Here is a 10,752-nt window from a genome sequence, read left to right as displayed (position 1 = left end):
CTTGCATGCAGCCACAGGCACCCGGCCGCCCGATCGCCTCAGACAGGACCCCCCCCCCCCGCTACCGCTTTATAAGACGCACCCCCCATTTTCCTCCCAAAATTTGGGGAGGAAAAGTGCGTCTTATAAAGCGAAAAATACGGTATGTAAATTTGGCCCTTGTATGCTGGTCTACAGAAACTAGCGACCTGCTACCTATATATTCATTAGCCCATATTGTCTTTTTGTTGCCTTCAACCACGTGAGCCCCTAGGGAGCTGACCTCACAAAAGAAAGCCCCTTTATGAATGACCACCCTGATGGGTGATTCCTTCAAAGTTCCAGCAACTGGAGTTTCCGAGACACTTGGGGAGTGTAATTTTTTGAATAGTTCCTTTAGCATTGGTAATATATTTTCTTTATTATCTGCTTGTTCCCAGCCCATAGGAAAATTATAGTCATCGTGCACTGCAATCAGTTAAGTCGATGTTGCCATGATTGATTCCTAGATCTGTTGGGCTCGGCTGGAATTATGGCATGCCAACCTCAAGCATGGCATAAGGCTCCTTTCTCTCACTTTATATGCTTTGTTAGCCAAAACTCTCTGAGCAGTAGTAGCTGTGTGACGAATAGGGAGACCATCACATACAAAACCTCAACTTTTGAGAATGTCAGGTCTTTCTGGATGATCCTGAACGGTGACTGGAATGAAATCTGTTGATCAAAAGAGAAAAGAGCATGCTACTCAACCAGGATCGCAAAAAAAATAAGACAGAACACATAACATGAAAAGCTACAAACATGGTGTGTATTATCCACTAAGTGGAGGCATCACAGGTGTAGGAGGAGCAAATGATTTGCTCCTCCTGCACCTATGATGCCTCCACTTAGTGGGGGTTTAGCTGTATCCTAGTAGAGTGTTAGTTTTTGGCCTGGACGATGTACACATTGCAGCCCATCTTTGCTGTATGTAATACTTAATTTTTGGAGGATATTTATTCCTCTTTTAGTTGCTATTTTTATATTTAGTGTAGGGACCTACAAGCATGAGGTTCCCGTGACGAGAGTTGTAGGCTGCCGTTTTTTGACCATAAATTCCAACTAAAACCTCATATTTTTTGTACAGGATACAGCCAGGCCCCTTTCTGTTAGGCCTTGCATTTTAGAATTTCTGTCCCTGCATCGTACACAGGTGATGTACGGCTTGGCGGCCCGCCTGATCTAATAGTATGGCCGCCACCTATTAGGCTGCAGGCTTATGTATCTGTACCTGCATGCATCTGCATCTGTGAACAGTGCTCTATGCAAGCCATCAGTGTGTAGTTTTATCATCCAGCAATCGCCCCCTCCATTCTATGGAAGTGTGTGTGTGATTTGCTCCTCCTGCATCTGTGATGCCTCCACTTAGTGGGGGTTTAGCTGTAACCTGGTAGAGTATTAGTTCTTGGCCTGGGCGATGTACACACTGCAGCCCATCTTTGCTGTAAGTAATACTTAATTTTTGGAGGATATTTATTCCTCTTTTTGTTGCTATTTTCATATGCAATGGGCATTGAATTGCATGTTAGTACGTACCTGTGGGCGTGCTAACATGCTAAAAGGGCAAACTAGTTGTAGGAAGTAACGCCCTTGTGACTAGTCCCCGCGCTCATTAGCATATCATAAAGGATCTTTGAAATACTTTTTCTAAAGATCTCTTTATCTATGCCACTAGATGCAGGGACAGTTAGACAGGGATTAGCAATATGCACCCAGAACTGCTCATGACTCTGGGTGCATATTGCACCTGACAGGTTCACTTTAAAAAGCTCTTGGGCTACAAAATACCAAATTACTGTGCCTATGATAAGGCATTAAAATGCCCAAAAGAGGCAACACACAGTGTATAGAGATAAAGTGCAAATGCCAGCTAGTCACACAAATGGATGTGGCGAAAACAAGATATAACAACAGCATACCTAGGAATCAAATCTGACAGAAATAATAAGTAAGTTGAAATACAATCTAAAGGGATACTGAAGATGTCAAGATAAAACATAGGAACAGTCATAAATAAAGATTATATACAAACAAATGAAAAAAATATAGATTGTTACCAGCAAGTAAACCTGTGCCCTATAGTACTGACGAACATGTAAGAGGCCAAATGCAAAAAGGTACCAAGTCAGTGAGGACAGAACCTCATGCGTATTGCCCCATGCACTGTGGCTTTCTCAAGGGTAAGTGTTCGCATGAGTCAAGAGTAATCTAATATATAAAGCTGAGTGTGTGTATGTATGTATGTATGTATGTATGTATGTATGTATGTGTGTGGGTGTGTGGGTGTGTGTGTGGGTGTGTGGGTGTGTGTGTGTGTATGTCTGCTAAAGGAATTCGCACCGTCACATGTACAATCACAAAATTTTGCAATGACACTCCATTTGACTCAGAGAACGTCATAGGCTATGTTTTGAGGGGAAAGTTGAACCCCGCTCTTTACAGTTATTCGCCAAAAAATCTGTTTCCATTAAAGTTAATGGAGCTGGGAGCCACAGTGCAACAAAAACTTCAGAAGAATGCGCAGCTACGCTCTTGAATGGAATGTTGGTGTGTCACAATGCAGCCAGAGAAAGAGACAGACACAGACAGACAGGGAAAGAGACAGACAAAAAGAGACAGACAGAGACAAGCAGACACAGACAGACAAAGAGACAGACAGGGAAAGATACAGACAGACACAGATAGACAGAAACAAAGAGACAGGGAAAGAGACAGACAGACACAGGGAAAGAGACAGACAGGAAAGAGACAGACAGGGAAAGAGATAAAGAGACAGATAGAGAGACAGGCAAAGAGATAGAGACAGACACAGGAAAAGAGACAGACAGGGAAAGAGACAGACAGAGACAAACAGGGAAAGAGATAAAGAGACAGACAGGGAAAGAGACAGACAGACAAGGAAATCCAAATGAAAAAACTTTATAACTCCAGCGGACAAATTTGAGGATGCAGTTATATATTAAAAAAATTTTTGCATTTGCAAATCTTTATTTTGAAAAAATTCCATAAAATTGGAGCCACACTTCTGGGCGGTGAAGGAAAAAGATTAGGAGTGGTAACCTGCTTGGACTATGCGTTTTGGCGTACAAGCGCCTTCTACATGGAGACAAACAGGGAAAGAGATAAAGAGACAGATAGATAGACAGGCAAAGAGATAGAGACAGACACAGGGAAAGAGACAGACAGGGAAAGAGAGGGAAAGACAAGAAAAGAAACAGACAGACAGACATAGACAGAAAGAGAGACAGACAGAGATGGAGACAGACAAAGGCTGGGAGAGAAACAGAGAGAAACAGAGAGACAGTTACTATCCCAGGCAACGCCTGGTACTAGAGCTAGTGTTATATATATATATATATATATATATATATATACGAAAAATCTCAGATTGATGTTTCTAGCAATTATGGAGCTGAGAGAACATATCTTGACGGTGAGTATCTGGATGTGTGCACATGGTGTGCGAGTAACAAGATAGGACTTGCGATGGTAGCTAATGCGCATGTACAGAAGTACGTCAGACTGAGCACATAACATGCGGGTAGCGAAATAGGACCTGTGGTGGTTGCCAATGCGCATGCACTAGTGACATACTGGTGAGACCTGTGAAGGCTCAGTACGGTGGCTGCACGGCATGGTGGACCAATGTGCATGCGTTAAAACACAATAATGGGGATGACCATGTATAACTTCTAGTAAGTTTTAGTACACATGCGTGGGCACATAAATAAAAGGCACAAATAAAGTCCTGTAGTGATTGCCCAAGTGTGTGTGCACATTTATAAAAAAAAAAAAAAGTCATGAAGCCGGTGAACAAGATACAAAGTAACTGTTCATACATAATAAAAAGAAATACAGCTACATGGATAAACATAGAATCCATATGCGGCGTTGTAAGCTGGTTAAAAAAAAGAATGTGCCAACAAAAATTATTATTATTAGCGCAGGCGCAGTGATATATTGTATAGTATATACAGTATGTCATAAGTACTCACTGCGAATTGTGCAGGGCAGATATACAAATATAATGGCAAAAATAGCTCTCAAATATATAATAGGATAAAAATGCCATAAATAGATGTTTTTTATGCGCAGGGCGCTGATGGTGCCTTATCAATAAAGTAATTCTATAATATACCAACCAAGATAATAAGTATTCGCGATAAAAATATACAGATGTTCACCTAAAACACAAATACAATTGAACCATATAGGATGTCAAAGTTCCCAGCATGAACAGTATGCACGGAAGAATATCATGTTCAATGGTGATCATTTAATGGCTAATGGAGGCCAAATGTTGTGCTGGACTAAGAAAAGGAATATCTGTTGTTCCCTGCTGTCCTCCTGCGTTAAAGACCCCGAATGGTGGCCTCAGAAAATGAACCAAAGTGGATTTACCTTCTAGAATTCCTTATCACACTCATAGTTGTTAAATGTGAGCTAGATTGTGGATAAGCTGGGGGTCTGCAACTGGGGATGGGTTTGGGCAGCTCAGGAGTATATACATAAGGAGCCTCACCTTTCCCTTTTGCATGAGTATGAGGTTTTCACAGGATGGTTCCTGGATTAATTGAGGTACGGATAATGCAAGTTCTTCAGTGGAGGTTTGGCAGCTTGGAGTTCCCCATACTTTGCTGTTCAAGGAGACCATGGGATCCTATTGCCTTCGGAAAGCAACAGCCTAAGCTTTATAGGAGGCTTGACATGGTACTGCAGGATGGAAAGAAAAAACCTGGAAATATGGTATATATATACACACATAAATAGAAATATGGTATATATACACACACACACATATATATATATATATATACATATATATATATATGTGTCTGTATATACTGCATATATATATACACATTTTATATATATATATATATATATATATGTATATATATATAAAATATATATATATATATATATATACAGTATGTACAGACATATATATATATATATATATATATATATATACATATATATATATATATATACATATATAAATATATATATATATATATATATATATATATATATATATATATATATATATATATATATATATACTGGCCGTAGTACCCGGGCGCTGCCCAGGATAGTAACTGTCTCTCTACCACTCTCTGTCTGTGTGTCGCTGTCTGTATCTATGTCTGTCTCTTTCCTTGTCTGTCTGTGTCTATGTCTCTGTCTGTCTTATTTCTATCTGTCTGTATTTGTATCAGTCTATCTGTCTCCATCTCTGTCTCTCTCTAGCTCTTTGTCTGTCTCTATGTGTCTGTGTGTCTGTCTGTCTCTTTCCCCGTCTGTCTCTTTCTCCGTCTGTCTCTTTCCAGGGCTGTCTCTTTGCCCATCTGTGTTTTTCCCCATCTGTCTCTTTCCAGGTCAGTCTCTTTCCAGGTCTGTCTCTTTCCAGGGCTGTCTCTTTCCCCGTCTGTCTTTCTGTCTCTTTCCCCATCTGTCTCTGTCTGTCTTTTTCTGTCTCTCTCTATCCATCTCTCCACCGACATCATATAACCATACGCATAAGCTTCAACTAACAGTTTGTTTTGTTCCTATAGCAACCACTGACAGTTGCTAATAATAACCTATAGCTCCCATCTCCATTCAGTTTAATGGCGGCAGGATTTTAGAGACTAATTGTAAAGCACGGGGTTAAATTTTTCTGTCAAAACATAGTTTACGATGCTCCCTGGGTCACATGAGGCGTCTGTGCAAAATTTCGTGATTGTAAATGCGACGGTGAGGATTCCTTTAGAGGACATACATACACACACACATACACTTAGCTTTATATATATTATATATATATATATATATATATATATATATATATAGTTGTCGCGGGCGGCGGGGTACTGCGCTCGCCAACGCTCGGGTTCGGTGCTGCTGCTGCTCGGTGGCTCGAGCGGTGGGCCGGATCCGGGAACTCGAGCGGCGCTCCTCGCCTGTGAGTGAAAAGGGGATGGTTTGGGTTTGGGGATGTTGTCCGTGACGCCACCCACGGTTGTGGTGAGGTTGGGACACCACCGCTGCTCTGGACGGGGATCCCAGGAGCGATGACAGGGAGCAGCCGAGATGTTTTCTCTCCCCTCCGTGGGTAGGGGGATTTGGTGGTCCCGGGGCCCGATGATGGTGACTGTAAGGTGGATAGCAGGGTTTGGCGAGGTGCAGGGTCGCAGGGGGCAGCGCGGTGCCTGACGGCACGATAGTACTCACTCAGCCAATGACGTAGACGGAGTCTCTGGTAAAACAAACGGCTGCATGGACGGGTCCCGCAGCCGGCTGCGATGGTCACTCCCGGTAGGTTGGCGGTGACTGTCTCTCCCTGCACCTGTGTTGTCGGCTCCGATGGCTTCCCACCGGTAACCCGCTCCCCAGCGGTGTATTTGCCAGAGGAGCCCCTTCATGCCCGCAGGCTCTGGCCCTGAGAACTCTAGCTGTGGCGGTAGCTGTATTTACCTTCACGGTTGAGCGGTTGCCTTCAGTCGGGTCTTTGCTGCTGGGAAACCCCGGAGGTTCCCGTCGCTGACGGATTTGACCGGTTTAACGGCGACTCCAAGCCTGGTCGAGGTCCGTAGGGCCTGCCGAATGGTGCTGGCTTCTCTTCACTCCCCGGTCCGGTACCGGCGGGCCACCACCTGTCCCCGGTCCTTACGGTTATGCGTCAATCGGCCTCTCCTGCAGACGGTCACCACCGTCTGCCAACCTTGCTGTATGTGTCCGGGCCACGTACCCGGACACGGTCAGTGTGCTCCTCAACTACCACTTCACTCCTTCCACTTCACTCTCCCTCACTCAACACCGTCCTTTCCCGCCTCCAGGACTGTGAACTCCTCGGTGGGTGGAGCCAACCACCTGGCTCCACCCCACCTGGTGTGGACATCAGCCCCTGGAGGGAGGCAACAAGGATTTGTGTGTGTGACTGATGTGCCTAACCGGGATGTGGGGTGTGTTGTTGTAGTACCTGTGATGACCTGGCTTGTCCAGGGCGCCACATATATATGCAGGCCTTGCGAAAGTATGCGGCTGCCTTGAATTTTTCAACGTTTTCCCACATTTCAGGCTTCAAACATAAAGATAAAAATATAAATTATGGTGAAGAATCAACAACAAGTGGGACACAATTGGGAAGTTGAATGAAATGTATTGCTTATTTTAAACTTTTGTAAAAAATAAATAACTGAAAATTGGAACGTGCAATATTATTCATCCTCTTTACTTTCAGTGCAGAAAACTGACTCCCAAAGTTCATTGAGGATCTCTGATCCAATGTTGTCCTAAATGACTGATGATGATAAATATAAGCCACCTGTGTGTAATCAAGTCTCTGTGATAGTCTCAATGTTCTGTTTAAGGCACAGAGAGCATCATGAAGACCAAGGAACACAACAGGGAGGTCCGTGATACTGTTGTGGAGAAGATTAAGGGAACCTGTCAGGTCAAAAAAGCATTCTGACCTACAAGCAAGAGCCCGTGTGAGCTATTAACCCCTTCCTACCCATCCCTGTGTTGTTATATTGTGTAATATGAAAGTAATAAAATAACATTTTATTACTTTCATATGTCCTATGTAAATGACAGGGTCTCTAGCCCCATGGGCGTCTCATCGCCCTGTGGGCGTTTGCATGGATTTACATCAGCGACGTGACTGTCGCTACTTCAGAATCTAGCGCGTGCTTAACATTCTCGCCGCCTCATCCTGGTGTTTGCGTTTCGCCTTCTGACTAGAGTTGAGCACGGTTCGCGGTTCTCCAGTTCGCGGTTCGAGTGATTTTGGGGAATGTTCTACTTAGAACTCGAACTCGAGCTTTTTGTTAAAAGCTCGACAGTTCGAGTTACGTTCGAGAACGGTTCTATCAGCAAAAGCGTGGCTTTTTACAGCTACAGTGTGCAGGGAGCCATCGCTGGCAGCCTGCGGTAAGCTGGTAACCAAGATAAACATCGGGTATCCAAGCAAAGCGCTTTGGTTACTAACCCGATATTTACCCTGGTTACGTGTGCAGGGAGCCGACACTTACCCGCTCAGCTCGCTCCGCCCCCTCCTGCACGCGGCATGTACACACACACACACACACACTCACCTGTCCCCAGCCATGCAGTCCACGACACTGACGTCCTCAGTGCCACATGGCCCCACTAGGCTCCACCCACTTCGCACTCCGCCGCCCGCACACATGGCTCCGCTAGGCTTCACCCACTTCGCACTCCGCCGCCCGCACACATGGCCCAGCTAGGCTCCACCCACCTGGCACTCTGCACACATGGCCCCGCTAGGCTCCGCCTACCTGGCACTCTGCACACATTACCCCGCTAGGCTCCGCCCACCTGGCACTCTGCACACATTACCCCACTAGGCTCCGCCCACCTGGCACTCTGCACACATTACCCCGCTAGGCTCCGTCCACCTGGCACTTTGCACACATGGCCCCGCTAGGCTCCGTCCACTTGGCACTCTGCACACATGGCCCCGCTAGGCTCCGCCCACTTAGCACTCTGCACACATGGCCCCGCTAGGCTCCGCCCACCTGGCACTCTGCACACATGGTTCCGCTAGGCTCCTCCCACCTGGCACTCTGCACACATGGCCCCGCTAGGCTCCGCCCACCTGGCACTCTGCACACATGGCCCCGCTAGGCTCCGCCCACCTGGCACTCTGCACACATGGCCCCGCTAGGCTCCGTCCACCTGGCACTTTGCACACATGGCCCCGCTAGGCTCCGTCCACTTGGCACTCTGCACACATGGCCCCGCTAGGCTCCGCCCACTTAGCACTCTGCACACATGGCCCCGCTAGGCTCCGCCTACCTGGCACTCTGCACACATGGCCCCGCTAGGCTCTGCTTACCTGGCACTCTGCACACATGGCCCCGCTAGGCTCCGCCCACCTGGCACTCTGCACACATGGCCCTGCTAGGCTCCGCTCACCTGGCACTCTGCACACATTACCCCACTAGGCTCCGCCCACCTCACACTCCGCATGCATTACCCCGCTCGGCTTACCTGCGGTGATGAAGTCCCGCCCTCCCGACCTTAGCGCTGACACTGTCTTCCATGGCCGCCCTTCACATCTCTCACTGCGGCCCGAGACTGTCACTAGCGGTGATGTCACAGGCTCTCGCGATACTTGGCTGTAAAGGTCATTGAACTCAGTGACAGGTCTGCTGTCAGCAGTGCAGGAGATCGTCACTGCAGGTAATGTACCTCGCTCCTGACAGCAGCACTTGTCATGCCCTGCAGTGACCTGGGCTGACCTATTGATGTTAGCTCAGGTCACTGCATTGCTCTCCCAGCCAATGGGGAACATTCTGTTCTTCATTGGCTGGGACAGTGACTATGGTATGGATCGTCATGGTAACCGCTTGGATTACAGCAGACCTGGATTTGTTTTTCTTTCTAATAAATTCGTGAAAGAGGGAATGTATTGGTCAGTGTTTTTTCAAATAAAAATGTGTTTGTCGTCTATTTTTTTTTTTATTACTGACTGGGTTGGTGATGTCAGGTATCTGATAGACGCGTGACATCACAAACCCCAGGGCTTGATGCCAGGTGACATTACACATCTGGTATTAACCCTATATATTACCCAGTTTGCCACCACACCTGGGCACGGGATGAGCTGGGGCGAAGCACCAGGATTGGCAAATCTAATGGATGCGCCACTTCTGGGGTGGCTGCGGCCTGCTATTTTTAGGCTGGGGAGAGTCCAATAACCATGGACCTCCCTAGTCTGAGAATATCAGACCCCAGCTGTCTGCTTTACCTTGGCTGGTGGTCCTGTGGAGGTGGCACTGAGCTATAGCTTGTTTGTTCAAACGTAATAAGAATATCTGTGTATCTGACTAAATCAAAATGTAGATGTAGATGCAAAATTATCTGTCTGTCTATGTAGCCATTGCACAGACCTATAGTATAATTTAAAGTTGTATAGTCATGAAGGGGTTAACCAAAGATAATAAAGCCAAAATGTGAAGCTACAAACTCTTATCAGTAGTGTCCACACAGAAAGAATGTTTTAATGAACATCTGCGGGGAGAAATAGGGGAGTGACACTCCCATAAACTCTGTGTATCATTTTCAAGGCTGAAGGTGCCTTCTGTAATAATTAAGTTTCTTTCAATATAATAATGAGCTCAGTGGGTATTGCTGACTCAAGGAGAGAGCATGTTGTCTGTGTGTTCTTTGTCTTATATACATTGATATATATCGGCACTGGTATACAGCATTAATGGGGCACCGTCTCTGGATCCTAAATGAAGGCTCCATTAGCAGTCTTGACCCAAAATTCCTCCCTTGACAGTTTGGCGCACTCAACGTGGAGCTCCTTCAAGGACGCAATACCGACCTGCAAATACCGATCGTTTGGATGTCACGGACTGAGACCTCCCTCCGCTCCAACCAGGCTGATCACCTCCGACCCCACGGGTAAGTGTTACATACTGTGTATTCACTACCGTTGTGGTTGGTTTTGGAGAGGAGGGAGTGACGGGCTGTGTGTCCATATCGGTGTTAAAAGGTACCTGATTGTGACTCAGGGGTAGTGCCCGCTGGAGCTCAGAGCACGATCCCAGCCCTGAGGTGTGGATCGAGTGTCACACGGGATCCAGAGGACGGTTGTTAGGGCAGGAAAGACGGTGGTGGCTGGATATAGCTAGTTAGACTGACCCGGTCTGTAATTAAAGACGCGGGGGGGTTCCCGTGGCTGAAGATAGGGATTAGGACATTAATTTTGATACA

The 10,752-nt window shown here is 46.2% G+C and overlaps 1 long non-coding RNA gene across 1 annotated transcript; it reads right to left on the bottom strand.

The window, feature by feature from the left end:
- Positions 1 to 411: 411 nt before the first annotated feature.
- LOC142311808 (uncharacterized) lies at positions 412 to 10,491 on the bottom strand. The gene is made up of 3 exons (XR_012754297.1): positions 10,361 to 10,491; positions 4,541 to 4,731; positions 412 to 693 (listed from the first exon to the last, which is right to left on the bottom strand). It is a non-coding gene; the product is annotated as an uncharacterized LOC142311808 (long non-coding RNA).
- Between the last annotated feature and the right edge of the window lie 261 nt (positions 10,492 to 10,752).

This window comes from Anomaloglossus baeobatrachus, chromosome 5, assembly GCF_048569485.1.
Source record: "Anomaloglossus baeobatrachus isolate aAnoBae1 chromosome 5, aAnoBae1.hap1, whole genome shotgun sequence".
Lineage (NCBI taxonomy): Eukaryota > Metazoa > Chordata > Amphibia > Anura > Aromobatidae > Anomaloglossus > Anomaloglossus baeobatrachus.
Note: the sequence above shows the minus strand (reverse complement) of the source record. Positions and strands in the feature narration are given on the sequence as shown.